Below are 18,900 nucleotides of genomic sequence, written 5' to 3'. Positions count from 1 at the left end.
TCCTCATCACATTTTTTACAATATTGCTTTTGTTTTATGTTTGGATTTTTTGGCTGCAAGCCAAGTAGGATTTTAGCACCCTCCCCTCCCGCTGCACCCCAGTACTGGAATCACATTTACCCACATGTCTCCCAGGAAAACATCCAATGGGGTATTTGTCCCTGTTGCTCTTTTCTCAAAGTCACTTCTTAAAATGTCAACTCTTAGGGTATATATAAAGTTAACCTTAAAAATGCATTCCAATCTACATTAGGTGCAGACAAATATTTCTGATTCCACTTACACGAGATACCTAGAATAGTCAAATTCATAGAGTCAGAAAGTATACTCATAGATGCCAAGGGCTGGGGGGTGTGTGGGGTGGGAGACTGAGGACTTTGTGTTTAATGAGGAGAGAGTTTCAATTTAGGAAGGTGACAATTTTAGGAGATGGATAATGGTGAGAGTTGTACAACAATGTGAATGTACTTAGTGTCACTGAAGTGTACCATTAAATATGGTTAAAATAGTAGGTTTTATATTATGTGACTTTTACCACAATTAAAAACTTAAACAACAACAAAAAAGGAGAAATCAGTGAGCCAATGGGAAGAGTGGAAAGAGTTCAGGATTTGGAGTCAAAAGTTCTGTAAGTGACAGAACTGTTAATAGTTGACCTTCAGATCATCACTTTGGAGTCCCTTCTCCTAGGTTACTCAATTTCTAGAATAGGGTGACAGCACTGTGTACTTTGTAGGGTTGATAACCCACCTGATCAAGTGACAAAATGTATGAGAAAATGTTTCGTAAACTTTGAAGGGTGGAATACACACTGATTAGTCAATTATTGAGAGGACAATGCGTCCTATCTCCTGAAATCACCAACACCCTAGACGATTCCCAGAGTATCCTGTTACAGATTCTCTGAGAACCCTACATTTTTTTTCCTTTGCAGCTCTGATCGCAACTGCAATTCAGTCATTTCTCTGCAATGTCTGTCTCCCACACAATGTCATGTCTTGCCCATAGCTGTCTCCTGTAACTCATTTGGTACCTGGCTTAGAAAGGGCACTCAGGGAAAATCTGTAGAAGGAAGAAGAAGCTAGTGACCAGTGCTGGCTTCAGGATGCTTAAGGGATAAGCAGACAAGATGGAGAAGTCACTGCAGGAGTCAGTCTGAAAGCCCAAAGGGTTGCATATAAAGCTGGGTACTTGCAAAGCATGGTGGGTGAAGGAGTGAACCCACTCTGGGCTGTTATGGGGAGTATGAGGAAAGCTTTCTAGATTTTGCATAATTAACATTTTGCTAAATGATTCTCAACCTGAACTATTTCCTCTTTATTCCTGTTCTAGAATTTAGTTTGAGCATGAGGGTGACTCTCCTTTCATGTCTCCTCTATGTACATTAACATTTAACATTTCTATAATATTTTTCACTTTGCAAAACATTTTCATGTATTGTTTCTTTTTTAAGCCAACCTGCAAAAGTGGGGAGAGCTATTAATCTTATCTATTGACAATTTAGAATATTAAAACCCACCGAATTTAAAAATTTATTTGATCGTGACCTGGGCCGAAAGGCAGAGAAGCCCAACTAACATGCGGGGCTCCTGAGCCCTAACTTTTCCTTTTGAACTCCCGATCTTCTCACCACTGGTGGAAAGTGTGAGGAAGGTAAGCTTCAGTGGTCAGGCAGGCAGTTGCTGACAAAATAATTCTTCTCAGCTACAAATTGCCTCCTTTGCTCTGTTGAGTGAGTGCTTGGCAGTTGGTAAGAGTTTTGCTACAGCTGAAATGATCAACCTTTCAACACGCCCACTCTTCCCACCAACATGCAGTTTTAACCCAGAAAAGGACACCAGTCAGAGCCTATTCCTTTCAAATCAGATTGGGAAGATAAGGTAAACTCTGTATCAGGATGAAAATCATCCCCTCTGCTGCATGCACCAGCACTTAGTTCAGGGGTCTTTTTTAAAAACTTGATAACTGCTGACTTGCACTTAACCTTATTAACCTTTCTCCCATCCCATAATAAAAAATAGCTCAGAATAAGTTGTGGTCCTATTATTATTTAGAAAGATGTGCTGTATCATTTTTGGTTCTGGCCACTGAACTTGAAGGAAGATGTTGAGGACCCAGGGCGGTCTGGAAGTGTCTTCTACAAGAAAAGTGAAGGAGAAGTGTCTGGAAAAGGAAGGACTAATGGCAAAGGAAATGAAAACCTTCATGTAGTTCAGCAAGGACCTTCAACGTAGAAGGGTTGAACTAGGTCATGGTAATTCTCGAGCATACAATCAGGAAGGATGAGGAACACCATGGGACTCTAAAGGAAGGTGAAAATAGCTATCTTGGTCCAGCCAGGCGCTGGCTGTCTCTGTGACCAAGGACACCTTGCTGGAGGAGCTCAAGCACGAGGTATGCAAGATGCTCCGACGTGAACCTTTCCTCACATGAGAGATTACCTCTAAGACTGCTTCCCATTGTCTGTTGCTCATCTTCTTAAGAGACAGAATGCTGGGACTTCCCTGGTGGTCTAGTGGTTAGGAATCCACATTGCAATGCAGGGACATGGGTTCGATCCCTGGTCCAGGAGGATCTCATGTCATGGGACAACTGAGCCCGTGCACAACTACTGAGCCTGTGCTCTAGAGACCCAGAGGCACAACTGCTGAGCCCGTGTGCTGCAACTACTGAAGCCTGGGTGCCCCAGAGCCCATGCTCTGCAGCAAGGGAGGCCACCGCAAGGAGAAGGCTGTGCACCGCAACTGAGAGTAGCCCCCGCTTGCTACAACTAGAGGAAGCTCGTGTGCAGCAAAGAAGACCCAGCACAGCCGAAAATGAGTAAATAAGTAAAATTTAAAAAAAGATAGAAAGCTATCATTAGTTCTGTTTTTTCGTTTGTCTGTTTTTTCAGTACATGTCGAGATGTAGCAGAGTGAGTAAGCTGACAGAACCAGGATCCAACTGTGGCCCCTAGAGAGCCCTTTCCTGCTTAATGTAACCTTTACGTGCTACCTTTAGGTGCTTTTTTTTAGTATCCACAGGACTCTGTCTTTGGCCAGCTATATGCTAAGCAGAGAGGAAGCACCAGATCCTCCCAACTCAATAGGGATTTTCAAATCATTGTCAAGGGTCAGAAAATCTGAGCGCACACCAGGTGACTTTGACCAAGTTAATTAACTTCTGAGCCTACTCTGCAAATGGGACAATTATAATGTTCCTCAAAGGAATACGGAGGGGACTGGATGAGGTAATCCAGCTAAGGGTGAAGAACAGCGCTGAAGATGTGGTAAAAGCTACTACCTGTACCTCTTCTTACTCCAATGTTGGATTCCTGGTGTAGATCAAGTACCAGCTCCACATCCCAGTGGCCATGGTGACAGTTTCACTGCTCATGTCTAGTCCATGAGCAATTTCTCACCATAAAAAGGATGCTGGAATCTCCCCAGGTTTCCAGCAGGTATCTTAGCTGGTTCTCAGTCTGGCAAACATCCTGTCAATTCCGTGAACACCATATGCAGTGGACTCCTCTCTAGAACACCGAGGCAGTGTTCCCTTCTACTCCCTTCTTCAGGCTGCCCGAGCCAGGGCACAAGTGAGAGGGCAATTCCCCAAGTCAGGGCGCTCTGTACATCCAACCACATATCCCTAGCACTCACTGGTACAAAGCTAAGTACCCTGTGGCACAGGAGAAAAGGCTGAGGGAGAGGGGTTTGCCCAGATACCATCCTTTCTCTATAGGGACCCAACCGTCCTCCAAGGGAGAGGCAAGAACTGTGACTTCAGCCAGACTTCATTTCCTGAGACTCCCTACTTTCCCACCATCCCCTATGGTGGGACAAAGAATGCCTGCCTCCTCTCTAGCAGTATCCATAAACACCCCACCCTCACCCCTTGACCAGACAGAGCCAATTCTGGGTTCAGAAGAGACACACAAACTAGGAGAAGTTGATGGAGACCAAGGGTGAAGGTCGTATTTTCACAGGTCTTCAGGAAAGAACAATTCTCAGGTTCTGGGCACTGCATTAGGGGACAGGGACGGAAGCCACTGATGCTTGACTCACGGACCCTTCCTTGGATGGTGTCTAAATGCACAATCTCTCCAAACACCCAGAATGAGTCACGTCCCCCGCCACGACTCATAATTATAAGTAACATTTCTTGAGTGCTTCCTACTTGCCAGGTGCTGAGTTAGGAAGACTGCACTTGTTATATTTAATCTTCACAACAATCTTTGAAAAAGAGTCCTATTAACAATCCCATTTTACAGCTGACAAAACTGAGGCTGAAAGAAAGGAAGCAATTTGGCTTAAAGTCACACAGGCAGTAAGTTATAGCTTTGAACCTCACATCCCCCAAGCTGTCTATAATCCAGTTTAAAAAAAAAATCTATCAAACCACTTTTATTAACCAGTCATATTTAAGTCTTGTTTCTCACTGTATGTAGACACAACCTAAAATGGCTTTTCCTCGAAAAATATTTGAGGGATTTGAATAATAATCTGTGCCGACTCAGGGCAGAAGGTCCAAAATGGTTTCTCTGGCTTTGAATGTCCCAGCTAATTACCTAGACCCTCCACCTGACTTAGCGTGTGTAGACAGGCTTAATGGTTACTCTATTGAGCTCCCCCATTATTTTTCAGGTGCCCAAAGGTAATCTTTTCATTGAACACTCACCATTCTGGGATTTTCACAATGCTGATGACTAAGGGATTTTCTTCTGCCCGGTCCTAATAAGGGGACCTGAGTTAATCATTGTGTGGCTCTGACAGGGAGCACGGCGGGGGCTTAAACCACTTCTCTTGCTTCATTAGGGGAAAAAGCAACCCAGGTGCAGACCACGAGGACCTCAGGGTTTGATACTATTAAATCAATGCACAGACAAGAAAAAAAAGTGGATTAGGCCCTTTTTGCAAACAGAAATCTGGTGGGTAGGACGAAAAGATGGAAGAAAAAAGAAGTCAGAACAGATACCACTGCATTAGCGACTGCCTGAGCTCTCTTTCTCCCTGTGGTCCCTTAAAAAAAAAAAAAGACAAAAACCAACCAAGCCAACGATTTATTCTCTGCACGAGCTGACTCCACCCATTCCTGTTTGACTTCACAAGAGCTCTGAGCTGATTTCTCTGCCTTTGCCTAAAAAATGCTGACCACACTGCTCTTTCAAGGGCCCGGCAATATCTACTTCAGTGCTTGGCTTGCGAAATATCTGCTGCAAAGATCATGATGCTATTTTGCCTCTTTTTCCATTTCCCTAACCAAGAAAATCTTAGAAATCGGCTTTTTTTTATTTTTTGAGAGTTGAGGCAGTTCGGTATCTCAGTATCATAGATCGTGCCACTACCATCTATAAAATGATTTTATCTTTATTAGTTGAATTTTATCATTTATCACTATCCTCATGTCTAGATTGTAGGCTCCATGAGGAATAAGAATTTCTTTTTTTTCTCCTCACTATCTACACTGCCTGGTATACAGTAGAGGCTAAATTAAAAATAATCAACAAAGACAGGGGACTCTCCTCAACACTCTGTAATCACCTATATGGAAAATAACCTGAAAAAGAGTAGATATGTGTGTATGTATAACTAAATCACTTTGTTGTATACCTGAAATGAACACAAAATTGTCAATCAACTATATTCCAATATAAAATAAAAAATTTAAAAAGTGTCGAAAGAATGACTTGCTGAGCATGGTACTCTTTATTCTGTACCCAGGATAGAAGCTTCCAGTGCTCTCTGGAATAACACAATAACTGGTACACAGTAAGAGCTTAAGAAATATTAGCTAATATTGTTACTAGTGTCTAACTCGTTCACATGTAGTTAGCTGGGAGTGACTGTACCAAGTGAGTTCTTAGTTGTAGTTTACAGACTAGCAAAAAGGTTGGCAAACTCTTGCCTGTGGGTCAAATCTAGTCTGCTGCCTGTTTTTGTGTAGCTCACGAGCTAAGAATGGTTTTCACATTTTTAAGTGAAAGAAAACCTAAAGAAGAATCATATTTCCTGACATGAGACAATGACAAGAAATTGACATTTCAGTGTTCATCAATAAAGTTTTACTGGAACACAGACATACCCATTCATTTACATCTTGCTGATAGCTGCTTTCATGCTACAAGGCAGAGCATGCGTTGCTGTGACAGAAACTATGCAACTTATAAAGTCAAAAATATTTACTATCTGGCTCTTTCCAGAAGAAATTTTCTGACCTCTGGACTAGAACGTGCTTAAGTGGAAGCCATTGGGATGAGGGTAGGGAAAAATCATGAAATGTACATGTCTCATCTCAGTATGACCATTAACTAGTTGACTGTCTACTTGTCCAGCCTGTTGGCCTCCTGTCCTTATCTATGATAATAGGGAACAGAGCTCAGGGTCTTCTCTGGATTTCTTACAGAAATGCAACTCTTAGATGGTGTATGAGGCAGCTGCTAGGAAGGATGTGAAGCAGGGAACACTTCCCACACCTTGGAAAGTTCATAAATACTCTAGCAGGAAAACAAAAGGTTAATAATATTTTCATATTAACAAGAGCTCTGGAAATGAGGCTCCAGGAAAAACTACAGTAACAGGGAAAGGGAAAAAACAGAGATAAATAAAGACCCTTTGCACAGGTACCAGATAACGCAGCAGGGCCCAGCGGGCAGGACCGGCAGGGAGGCAGCAAGATTACAACAGGCAGTGCGTGCTGCCTAGTCACTCTGCGCCACGCACTGTTTTCAGTGTTTTGTATGAACCACCTTATTAATACTCTCGGTACCTTTGAGATACGTCATCTGTGCCTCTCTGGGCTGTCATGAGGTTTAACTAAGATGATACACACACGGGGCATAATAAAGGACACAGCAAGTGCTCAGTACTTGCTACTGTTACTACTGTTGGAACCGCAGGCCAAATGAACAGCCTTTCTATTCCATTAGTAAAATCAGCTAATTTGCCTTGCGTCCCTACATGTGCCCTTCTGTTTCCTCAGTCTCTAGTTCTCATGCTCTCTTTTGTTGTGTGGCAGAAATGGAATGGGCTATACGTGCACATAAGCCCCTATGATAAGCATCATTCAGGCCAATAACTTGGGAGAAGCGTGGTCCATCATTAATCAGCAGATTGGAACTATGTGAAAAAGGACATGGGCATTTCTAACAGGGCTTAGAGGCAGTGTGGAGAAGCAGGGGAGAGCACAGGCTCTGGGGTTAGATGACGTGGGGCCAAATTCTAGATCTACCACTTATTAGACAACTTACTTCACTTTTCTATGCCTCACTTTCCTCATCGATAAAATGGGGATAATAGAACTTTTCATGGAGTAGACGGGTTATTAAGTGAGTTTTCAGAATAGCTCTTGGTTCACAGTAAGAACTGTGTGTCAGCTCTTCATATCATTTCTGTTGGAAAATCAGGTTGTTCTAGGTTGTCAAACCTGTATATTGAGCTTGTTCTGGCGCTGCACTATCAGACAGGTACAAGTGGCTATTTAAATTTAGATAACTGAAAAAGAAATGCAACTAAAAATCCAACTTTTTAGTTGAACTAGCCACATTTCAAGTACAGGTGGCTATTGTATCAGACAGGTGAGATACAGAATAGCTCTGTCATTGAATAAAGTTCTATTGGACACTTCTGGTCTAGATTCAAGAGACATTCATACATATAGGTTATTACGTTTTTTAGTGATAAGAATGAAGAGGTGTGTCATTCAATTCTCATATCAGAACACGAGATCAGTTGGAAGAAGAAGCAAGGGGAAGGAAGAAGCCATGAGTGTCAAGAGCCTCATCCTGTGGATCAAACAAGAACTTAAGGTGGATGGGAATTATGTAAAGTGATAAAGACTCCAAGAGAGTGCTGGTAATATAGATGCACCTAATAGAAGGGAGCTGGGAGGAGAAACAGAGAGAGTACAGTGAGTAACGCTCTACCTACTATAGCAGGGGAAAAAAATCATCTCTATGATAGATAAACCAGAAAGAGCAATTTAAGAACAGCACTTAGAGCTAGGAAGAGAAAAGCCAACTTGTTTAAAAGGGTCCCTTGTGGAATAAGGGATTGAGAGTGGAAAGAGATGGGACTGAGAACTGTTGCTTTTAAAAAATTATTACTGTGTTTCTGTACTATTTCACATTTCAAATATGTATGTATATTTCTTTCATAAGAAATTATTGCAAAAAGAACAAAACCAGCGATAGAATTTTCAGCATTCTAGCATTTGCAGGAAGACTGTATCTTCTCCAGGGTAACTTCTTCAAGGTTTTTGCTTGACTGAAATCTTGTTTCTGAGCAGCAAAACCTAGCAAAAACCCCCCTCAATACATAATCTGGATGCTCTAAGTGCATCTTGGGAAGAGGAATGAATTGTAAGTGCCAACCGAGGGACTGACGGCTTGGGGGAGACAGAATGTGCCAGTGGGTGGATGTACTGGGACTGTGTGTGCGGGTGAGCAGTTGAGCAAACCTCGGTGGCTCTTGCTTGGGGCCAAGTGACAATTACAGTGAAAGCCCCTTCCAACACTTTCTGAGCACTGGAGAAAAACGCAACCCTGAAGTGGATCTGGAATTGCAGACAGCATGACGGATTCCCAGAGCTCTGCCACCAGAGGGGCTGAAGTGTTTTCAATGCTCGCTGAAGATCAAGGTTGTTTCTGGCCAACTGGGAAGTGCTGTGCCCGTGTCAGCACCGTGTTCATGCCGCACAGATGCACATTCGGTGTGAAGCCATCTTCCTCCACTTTCCTTTTTAGGAGGGCAGGATTTTAGAAGTGCTGTTTTTACCAGATGTGGGAACTGTGATGTCAAAAATTGTTTATGGGTAGGTCATCAGAAGGCTGCTGCTCAGCAAGATAATCACTGGCTTTCAAAATGTGATTCACATTTGAAAGACAAGAGTCAAGCATCAAAATGTTTTCAAATAAAATTTCTCTAAATTGCCTACAAGTGGAACCTAAACATTTTTTTTTTCCAGATAAGAGAAAGAGAGTATTGGATTCTAAATTCAGTCTCTCACTATTGTTTTTTCAATGACTGGCTCTATGAATTTTGGGAAAGCAATTGTCTTTTCACAGACAACACAGAAAGAACACTTGATATAAAGTGAAAGGGAAAGTGTTAGTAGCTCAGTTGGGCCAGACTCTCTGCGACCCCATGGACTGCAGCCCACTAGGCTCCTTTGTCTATGGGATTTTCCAGGCAAGGATTCTGGAGTGGTTTGCCATTTTGTTCTCCAGGGGATCTTCCCCACCCAGGGATCAAACCCAGGTCTGCACTGCAGGCAGATTCTTTACCGACTGAGCTACCAGGGAAGTCACTTGATATGAAGTTGTACATAAAAATATGGATGACTAATTTATAGTATTCTAGCCAATTCTTTTCATAACATGTCTTCTCATTTTACAAGTGAAGGAACTACCACTCAGAGAGGCTAAGCTGCTTTCCCCAGGGAACACAGCTAACATGAGGCAAACCTAGGATTTGAACAAAAATGGATCTGACTTCAAAGGACTCATTACTGCATATGCTGCCCCCACCCTGCCATAACTTTGTTCACAAAACAATTCACCTAAGTTTGAGGATAAAATCCAGATCATGGCTTATGGATCCACTTTGAAAAGCAAAGAGGGTCTGTGCTCAGTTGCTTCAGTTGTGTCCGACTCTTTGAGACCCTACAGACTGTAACCTTCCAGGCTCTTTTGTCCATGGGATTCTCCAGGCAAGAATACTGGAGTGGGTTGCCATGCCCTCCTCCAGGGATCTTCCTGATTCAGGGACCAAACCCACATCTTTTATGTCTCCTGAACTGACAGGCGGGTTCTTTACTACTAGCGCCACCTGAGAAGTCCCAGGAGGTAATATTATGATGCTATTCATCTATCATCACAACAAGACTTCATAGGTAACAACTGATGGAACCATCATGGATATTTTGAGATAACCTCTGAGGACCACTGGAGAGCTTCAGAGGGACTGGGGAAGGTAGGAGACAGCCCAGGCTTCCCTGGAAAGCCTCCTTAGGCAAGAACACGAGTTGCAGGGCTGCTGGTTGATTGCACGGCTTCTGTGCATGTTCATAAATATTGATCGTGATTAAACTATTATCATAGTAATGAGGGTAATAATACCTCCTCCAGCCCATCCCACCACACTACTCTAAGTCCCCACCTTTCATCAAACAAAGAGCTGCTGGCACTGCTGGGGAGTTGGGCAAGAGGCAGGGAAATGATCTCTATTAAGCAAAAGCATTCTGTTCCATGCGCTGATTAGGCGCCGCAGCCTCATTAACGAGGAGAATTGTTCGCGTCTCCTGTTGCTCAGGGTACTGTGCTCCGAGACTGGGTCCAGGAAGTGTATGTTCTCATCTCTCTTCCCCCCTGGGGCTTCCGAACAGATGCCTGATGGAAGGAGACCTGTTTTTCTTTCCACTCTCCCTCATTTCTGTCCCAACCATTACTTCCCAGGGAGGATTTCTGCAAGGCTCAAGGGCTCCTCCAAAACCAGTCTTTCTTCTCATGCTGCTGAGACTCAACAATGGTCACAAGCTTATTATTTCCCTGGCACGAGGCTAAGCGATTTATTGGTAATTAACCCTCACACTGGGAGGGGTGATGGTTATTACTCTTTAGAGATGAGGAAATTGAGGCTCAGAGAGGTTTAGTGACTTTCTAAAGGACCCAAAGTCAGCAGTATCATGGAGCAGGTGTGTGAATGTGGGTCCGCTGGACTCCGGGGTCTGTGTCCTCTCAAGGTTACTGAGCTGCTCTTCCATGTGCCTATTTACATGACATCCTCTCACTTTAGGGGAAATGTGGAAATGCAGAATGGAAAGCTCTAATCTGTAAACTCTCCATGAAGGAATAAAGGCTTATTTTTATTTGGTTATACTGGGACTTCCCTGGTAGTCCAGGGGTGAAGAGTCTGCCTTCCAATGCAGGAGATGCAGGTTCGACCCCTGGTTGGGGAACTAAGATTACACCTGCCCCAGGACAACTAAGCCCATGCGCCGCCTCCACTGAGCCCACCTGCCCTAGTGCCTGCACTCTGCAACAACAGGACCCACTGCAGGGAGCTCACACACAGCAACTGCAGAGACTGCTTGCCACAACGAAGACCCAGCACAGCCAGAAAATAAAGAAACAACAATAACGAAAAAGTAGGGGGCCCTTGCCCACTTCTGGCATTTTTGGGTTTTATCTTGTAAACATCTCTCAACACCAAGAAGCCCAACTGAATGTAAGCTGGAAGAGGCCAGGAGCCACGTCTTACTCGTGGCCTTGCTTCCACATGGCCCTGGTGCTGAGCCGAGGTAGCCTGTACTGAATAGTAATGTTTCTACACAAGGGCACCACTTGTCACCCCTGCTGCCTTCCCCATCCCTGCAGCTGGCTCACCCTGAACTCAAGGGTATACACTGCTTAAAGCTGCCACCAGAGATAACCTGTCTCTTAGAGCCACGCTAGGTCTGCTACAGAGTGAAGCATTTTTTCTCCCCCCACCCCCTCCACCACATCTCAGGTAAAGATCAGGGAAAACACACACATTGATAAGACAGGAGGTCTGGGTTCTATGTCAAAATGCCTTGTTCAAGTCATTTTCCTTCTCTGGGCTCAGTGTAAACAACTGCAAAATGGGGTGGTTAGAATGTATCACAACTTCCCAAACTTTTGGCCTCAGTACCATCTTCATGATTTGGGCTATTGCCCATGGGCCATCTGTATGTACTATATTTACTTATTTACTTAATATCTCCTTTAAATTGGCTCACTTTTTAAATACTTAATTCTAAGAAGAAACCTGGTATCACTGCCATAAATGGAAACTAAGTATCACTCTCAAGAAGAAAAGGTAAGCATAAAAATAAATACAACATACGTATGATGAAGTGATTACTTTCTAGGTAGACAGGGTTGCCTGCTAAGGGTGCTATGTCTGAGGCTGCTCATTCTGTCTGTCTGTCTCTCTTTTTGTTGGGCATGAAGATCTGAAAATTTGGAGAAGTATGAGAGGCAAACACTCAAAGGAAACTTTCTCCTTGATAGAAGGATATGGAGGGAAATACAATTAAAAAAGAAAGAATCTTCTCACAATTTGGTGTTATTTAATACTGAGTTTTTGCCACATCTGACACCTTCTCACGTAACATATAGACTGTCCCCTACATTTGGTAAATACTCAGTGATACACTAGGAAAGGCTGTCAAAAAGAAGGAGGAGGAGGAGGAGGAGGAGGAAGAAAGGGAAGAAGCAGCAGCCTTGGTTGGTAGAATCTGCTAATTTCTGTAGTATAAGCACTTTTACTCTGGTCAATGTCAAGCTACCAACAAGACATCATTAAAGGTGAACGTCAAAAGAACTGCCAAGAATTTGCTCTTAACAGCAGGTAGAAACTGAGCACCTCACTGGAAACAATGGACCAGAAAATCTCAAGACCTTCTGTTGTATGGATTCTAGATTGCAACTTTCAGTTAACAGAAATCAAGTCTTTTTTAAAAAAGTCTTTCCTAGTCTGCTGCTGCTGCTGCTGCTGCTGCTGCTGCTAAGTTGCTTCAGTCATGTCCGACTCTGTGCGACCCCATAGACGGCAGCCCACCAGGCTTCTCCGTCCCTGGAATTCTCCAGGCAAGAACACTGGAGTGGGTTGCCATTTCCTTCTCCAATCTTCCCTAGTCTACTCTAGCTCAATAATTCGCATAGAGCCATCATTTAAAACATGGTGGCTGATTAAGTAACTGACTGTAATACTCAGGACTCTGATATAACCACAGTTAACAACCACAAACATAACAGTATTAAAACAAATAATGAATGCTTGAGTGAAGTCGCTCAGTCCTGTCCAACTCTTTGTGACTCTGAATGCTTATCCCATTGCAGATATATAGCATTTTCTCATTTATTTCTAAAAATACCACATAATCTACGTATTATTATTTCTATTGTATAGGTCAGTAGATTAAGACAAGAAGTTAATTAATTTGTTCAAGATTATAATATGGTAAGGGGCAGAACTAGACAAGTAAGTATGGCTTGGTGTATGTTGAAATAAACTTGGCTCAATTTAACATATGCTTGGAGAATGGAAGATTCAACTCTGGTAAAGGAATCATTTTGATTAATAGGTATTCTAGAATGTATGTACGAATGAATGAAAAGTGTATGTATGAATGAATGAAAAGTGTATGAATGAAAAGTTCCTGAAGAATTAAAATGAGAAATGCTAAAAGTATACTAAAGTTAATGGAAAATATCTTTGAGGAATCCAATTTCCGGATATGGAAATGTGCTGAAATGGAAGTTGTAGGAACTTATTAGAGAGTTTTGGTTGATTCTGTTACAGGTAATAGTATGGGTTGCTTAGGAGAAAAGATGCTATGCTAAGGACTGAACCAGTGAGAAAACTGCTGGTTAAAAGCATTAGGGTCATTTCAACCTTCCCAAAGGTTTTAGCTGAAGGAAGGCTGTTGCTACTTACTTGCTCAGTCAGTCAGTTCAGTCGCTCAGTCGTGTCCAACTCCTTGCAACCCCATGGACTGCAGCATGCCAGGCTTCCCTGTCCATCACCAACTCCCAGAGCCTACTCAAACTCATGTCCATCGAGTCAGTGATGCCATCAAACCATCTCATCCTCCGTTGTCCCCTTCTCCTCCCACCTTCAATCTTTCCCAGCATCAGGGTCTTTTCGTTGAGTCAGTTCTTTGTATCAGGTGGCCAAAGTATTGGAGTTTCCAGCTTCAGCATCAGTCCTTCCAGTGAGTATTTGGGACTGATTTCCTTTAGGATGGCCTGGTTCGATCTCCTTGCAGTCCACAGGACTCTCAAGAGTCTTCTCCAACACCACAGTTCAAAAGCATAAATTCTTCGGTGCTCAGCTTTCTTTATAGTCCAACTCTTACATCCATACATGACCACTAGAAAAACCATAGCTTTGACTAGATGGACCTTTGTTGGCAAAGTAATGTCTCTGCTTTTTAATATGCTATCCAGGTTGGTTATAACTTTTCTTCCAAGGAGCAAGCATCTTTTAATTTCATGGCTTCAGTCACCATCTGCAGTGATTTTGGGGCCCCCCCCCCAAAATAAAGTCTCTCACTGTTTCCACTATTTCCCCATCTATTTGCCATGAAGCGATGGGACTGGATGCCATGATCTTAGTTTTCTGAACGTTGAGCTTTTTTTTTTTTTTTTTGAATGTTGAGCTTTAAGCCAACTTTTTCACTCTTCTCTTTCACTTTCATCAAGAGGCTCTTTAGTTCTTTACTTGCTCAGTTGTACCTAATTCTTTGTAACCTCATGGACAAAGCCAACTTTTTCACTCTTCTCTTTCACTTTCATCAAGAGGCTCTTTAGTTCTTTACTTGCTCAGTTGTACCTAATTCTTCGTAACCTCATGGACTGCAGCACACGAGGCTTCCCTGTCCATCACTATCTCCCAGGGTTTGCTCAAACTTATGTCCATTGCATTGGTGATGCCATCCAACCATCTCATCTTGTCACCCTCTTTTCCTCCTGCCCTCAAGTCTTTTCCAGCATCAGGGTCTTTTCCAATGAGTGGGCTCTTCACATCAGGTGGTCACAGTATTAGAGCTTCAGCATCAGTCCTTCCAATGAATATTCAAAGTTGAAGGAAGGTTAAGAATGGCTATTTATGGGACCCCCCATAACATGCCAGGTATCACACAAGGCCAATGCTCACTTTGTACCTAACTGTTCCCTCGAGTCTCTGAGGTAGGTATTAGCATCACCACTTTACAGATGAAGAAAGTGAGACTCCAAAATGTTCAATGACTTTCTCACATTTCTGTAAGTCTGGGCTTCACAATCATGTCTCTTCTTCTACCTTTCTGGAGATAAGCTTCCCACTGCATGTGACTCAGAGGTCTGGTCAGAATCTCTATCTTTTAATTTCAGAACAATTATGTTCTGTTTGAAGCCATGCACAAGTTTGTTAGGCATTTCTTTCATAGCTGACCTTTCTATCACCCTGTAGTTCAGCACCTCGTGTTCTAAAGAAAATGCTGTGTCTGTGTCATGCTCATGCTGAATACTTACCTGTTTACTAAAGAATATTAAGGGAAATGGTTAACTTTGGATGCTTACTTTATTTCCTCTGAAGGGCTGCCTTGGACAGCAGGTATGTTAATTGTCATGTGTGTTTTCAAGGCATGAACTGGAATGAGGATGATGTCCTACTAGGTGATAAAATTATCTGTCATAGACCCCAAAATGGATGTCAAGCTCTGAAACACTGGGGAGCAGCTGATGAAAGAAGTCCATAGAAGACATAGCAGATCAGTATTTTACAGTTCTTGAGCATTTCAGGGCAAGCTGCTTTTGTTTGGTCCATATGAACAAAACACATTAGACAACCTAAGTCTTGCCTTCCACTAGTGACTCGAAGCTTCAAAACGATAAGACCACAAACCCAACACTAGCTTGTAGCAGGCAGCTGGGCTCTCTATGGCCTCTCTTAACTTCTCCAACTGAATCAACTTCCATAGTGTCTCCGTGCAAACCCTTAAATCCCATAACCGCAGGCTCCGGACTAGATCCTTAACTCCATCCAACGCCATCCCTGTCATTTTGCCCCTTTTGCTCTGGCCCGACCCCGAGTTACAATGAACTTCCAGTTTCCAGAATGAAATAGACCTTCGGGGCTTCCCTGGTGGCTCAGACGGTAAAGCGTCTTCCAGAAATGCAGGAAACCCGGGTTCAATCCCGTGGGTTGGGAAGACACCCTGCAGAAGGAGATGGCAACCCACTGCAGTCCTCTTGCTTGGAAGATTCCATGAATGGAGGAGCCTGGTAGGCTACGTCCATGGGGTCGCAAAGAGTCAGACACAACTGAGCGACTTCACTTTCACTTTTTTCTTCTCCAAGTCTTTGCACTTTGGACATTCTTTGTTTTCTTCTTTACCAGGTGAGATTTTACTTATCTATTAGACCTCTGCTCAAATGCCCTTCCTCTATGGTCTCCCAGATGAGGCTGGGTCTCTTTGGGCTATGGTCCAATTGCATCAGCTACTCTCTGAATAATCGCTACGCTTGTAAATTACTTGTTGAGAATGTCTCCCTCATAGGAATATACAATAAGAGATAATGTTTCTCTCATTCATTGCTAAGCTCCCAGTGCCTAGCACATAGTAGGTGCTCCATAAACATGTACTGAATGGAGCAGCATAAAACTAAAGATTGTTCAGAATGCATAAAGGAAGTGGGGAGATTCTGTATGTCTACTCCTTTGGTTTTACTGCAAAACTAATTGGCTGGTGGGTAAATTATAACATACTTTTGCTGGTAAGATGTGAGAAATACATGACTCTTTCCCTTAAGAATGATCACAGACAGTCGATGGTTCTGGGAAGAGTCACTAATTACCTTCATCTACGGGTTTGGCACCCCACTCCAGGACTCTTGCCTGGAAAATCCCATGGACAGAGGAGCCTGGTAGGCTGCAGTCCATGGGGTCGCAAAGAGTCAGACACGACTGAGTGACTTCACTTGCAGTTTTCACTTTCATGTATTGGAGAAGGAAATGGCAACCCACTCCAGTGTTCTTGCCTGGAGAATCCCAGGGAGGGCGGAGCCTGCCTGGGCTGCCGTCTATGGGGTTGCACAGAGTCAGACACGACTGAAGCGACTTAGCAGCAGCAGCATGGGTTTCTTAGCTTCTGTGGGGAATAACATTCTGGTGATAATTAAGCAGTAGATTTAAGGTGGAGTTTTATCAGCTGTTCAAGACTCAGCTGGGCACATTACTCAACTTATCTCATCTGTTAAATGGGATAATCATCATATCTATTACATAGGGTGATTGTGAGGATTGGATGAGAAAATTCATGTCATTCACTTAGCACTGTGCCTGGCACATGTCATGTTCAAAGCATGTAAGTATTTACTACCATGGCTGGTGCTTCTGTCCAAGGCAGGCACCTCTACTCTGAAGTGTAGAAGCCAAATGACTTGAATCACATGAATCTAGCATCTGATAATTTGATGAGGTTACCCTCTGAGGAAGAACCAAGACCTCTCTGTCTACACCGCCATCACCAGCCCACACTGTAAAAAGCCATTTCTCCCTTGCTGGTGTTCCCTGAAGCCAAAGGAAAAATAGAACACCATCAGAGGTAACACTGATAAGTCACGACCAACCTCAGCCCATGCTACAATTTGAACTGCTTCCTGATCAAACTGTTCTGTGGACAGAAGTGAATACCCTTCTGTGAATCCAGTTCTGGCCTTTGACCAAGCTGGCAGTCGTGCTCTCTGGCCTGCCATCAGGGGCTCTGCACAGAAGCAGTCCAAGCTGCTGCTTCATCTTCATGAACATCAGCCCTGGCCTCAGATTCTAGCAGGAAGAGAAGCATGTCCACTGCATTTCATATCTAAGCGGCAAAACAATTAAAATGTTGACAAAAGGGAAAAAGGGTGAGTGAGGGTAATTTGAGACCTAGGAGACTGGTCAGACAGTGGAGCTTGGGCCCCTCAATAGCCCTAACATGGGCTTTATTCTCCCTAACCTGAGCAGTTTCCATGCTATGCTGTGACCATCTCAAATGGATGTGGGTGATGGGGGGAAATCTTAGGTAAATTTTAGGGGGTCTTCAGGGAATCTGATGTAATCATTTTGTCCGCGGGCAGTGGGTGCCTCTTACATCCTCCCTTTTCCTTGGAGGCTCCGGAGTGTACAGGGAGACAGAAGGCTGGCCAAGCTGCAGGGCTTAACCTCCTGAAGCCTCACTTTCATCATTTGCAGGAGAGCCTTGTTGCAGCAGGATTGTTCAGAGGATTCGACAAGAAAAAATATATTTAAAGCACTTAGCCCTGTGCCAGGCACTTAGCAAGTGCTTAAAGGATAGGAGCTGAAGCTCTTGTAGCTATTTTGGACTTTCGAATTCATCTACCATAGCTATCATCAGATTACACTGAGGGGAATTCAAAGCCAAGGGGTGGTCCTGTGTCCCAGGTCACACAGTTTGCTGGTGAGGGGCAGAGCTGGTGTCCCGCCCCCAGTCTCCCCACCCTATGAAGTCTTTCTTCGCTGAATCCCTTACTCTCAGGACTCATCTGGCTTAGCTGAGTTCTCCATAAATCACACTTCTCAAGCTTCCCACCTTTGTCCCCTGCAACTGAATCTACCCTCTGCATCTCCTCAATCCTTAAACCCTCCTGATGTTCCTTTCAAAGTACCCTGTGGAAGTGTCTTCTCTGCTTTCCTGCCACGTGGCCATGGTAGCTGTTGTTCTGTCCAGAAGCATCTCCTCTCCTTTTTACCCATGTCTGGTCCCTTTAAGACTGGTCCCTCCATCTCCTCCTCAGAGAGACTGTCCAGGACCATCACAGCTGAAGGAACACTGCCTCCCACCTTCTCTCTGTCTCCAGTTTGTGGTCTGTACAGCAGTGGCCCCAGCCCCAATAACTTTCTCTTCTTTTTCTTTGTCTCCTATCCCCAGTGTAAGCTCCCAAAGGACAGAGAACATGCCACCCTCACTCACTGCTGGGTCTCTGGCACTGACATGATTCACAACACACAGGTTTGGGGTAAACACACACCAGGTGAATGAATGCATAAGCCAACAGACAGATTCTAGAAACAGCAATTTGGTAACACCCGGACAGGACAAAGGCAAAGATTTTAACTTGTTGGGAGGACAACCTAGACACCTGTTTGGCCCCCTTCTTGGCCTCCTAAAAGAACAGCGCCAAGCTACCCACAAAGACAGGGAGTCTTCCAGGCAGGCAACCCACACAAAAGCACATCTTGCAGTCGGGGGAAATGGGCGGATGGTTGCTAATTGCGACTTCCAACTGGGCTGATCTTTGAAAAGTTCGAAAGGCGCCTGCCTCCCTAAATCCCGGGCTGCTACCGCTGCTGGGGCTGGAGCCGGAGGAGAGGAGGGGTGTGCCTGGGCGCCTCTCAGGCTGGCACGGAGAAGACA

General features: G+C 43.9%; 1 protein-coding gene across 15 annotated transcripts in view; it reads right to left on the bottom strand.

Moving 5' to 3' along the window:
• Positions 1-18,900, bottom strand: part of CADPS (calcium dependent secretion activator) — a 471,095-nt gene that overhangs the window by 45,489 nt on the left and 406,706 nt on the right. The gene's annotated exons all lie outside the window — the stretch shown is intronic.

The sequence above is a fragment of the Bos grunniens genome, chromosome 22 (genome assembly GCF_055505025.1).
Source record: "Bos grunniens cultivar Pamir isolate PY7600 chromosome 22, Bosgru_T2T1.0, whole genome shotgun sequence".
NCBI lineage: Eukaryota > Metazoa > Chordata > Mammalia > Artiodactyla > Bovidae > Bos > Bos grunniens.
The sequence above is the reverse complement of the archived record's forward strand: the minus strand, read 5'-3'. Positions and strand labels throughout refer to the sequence as shown.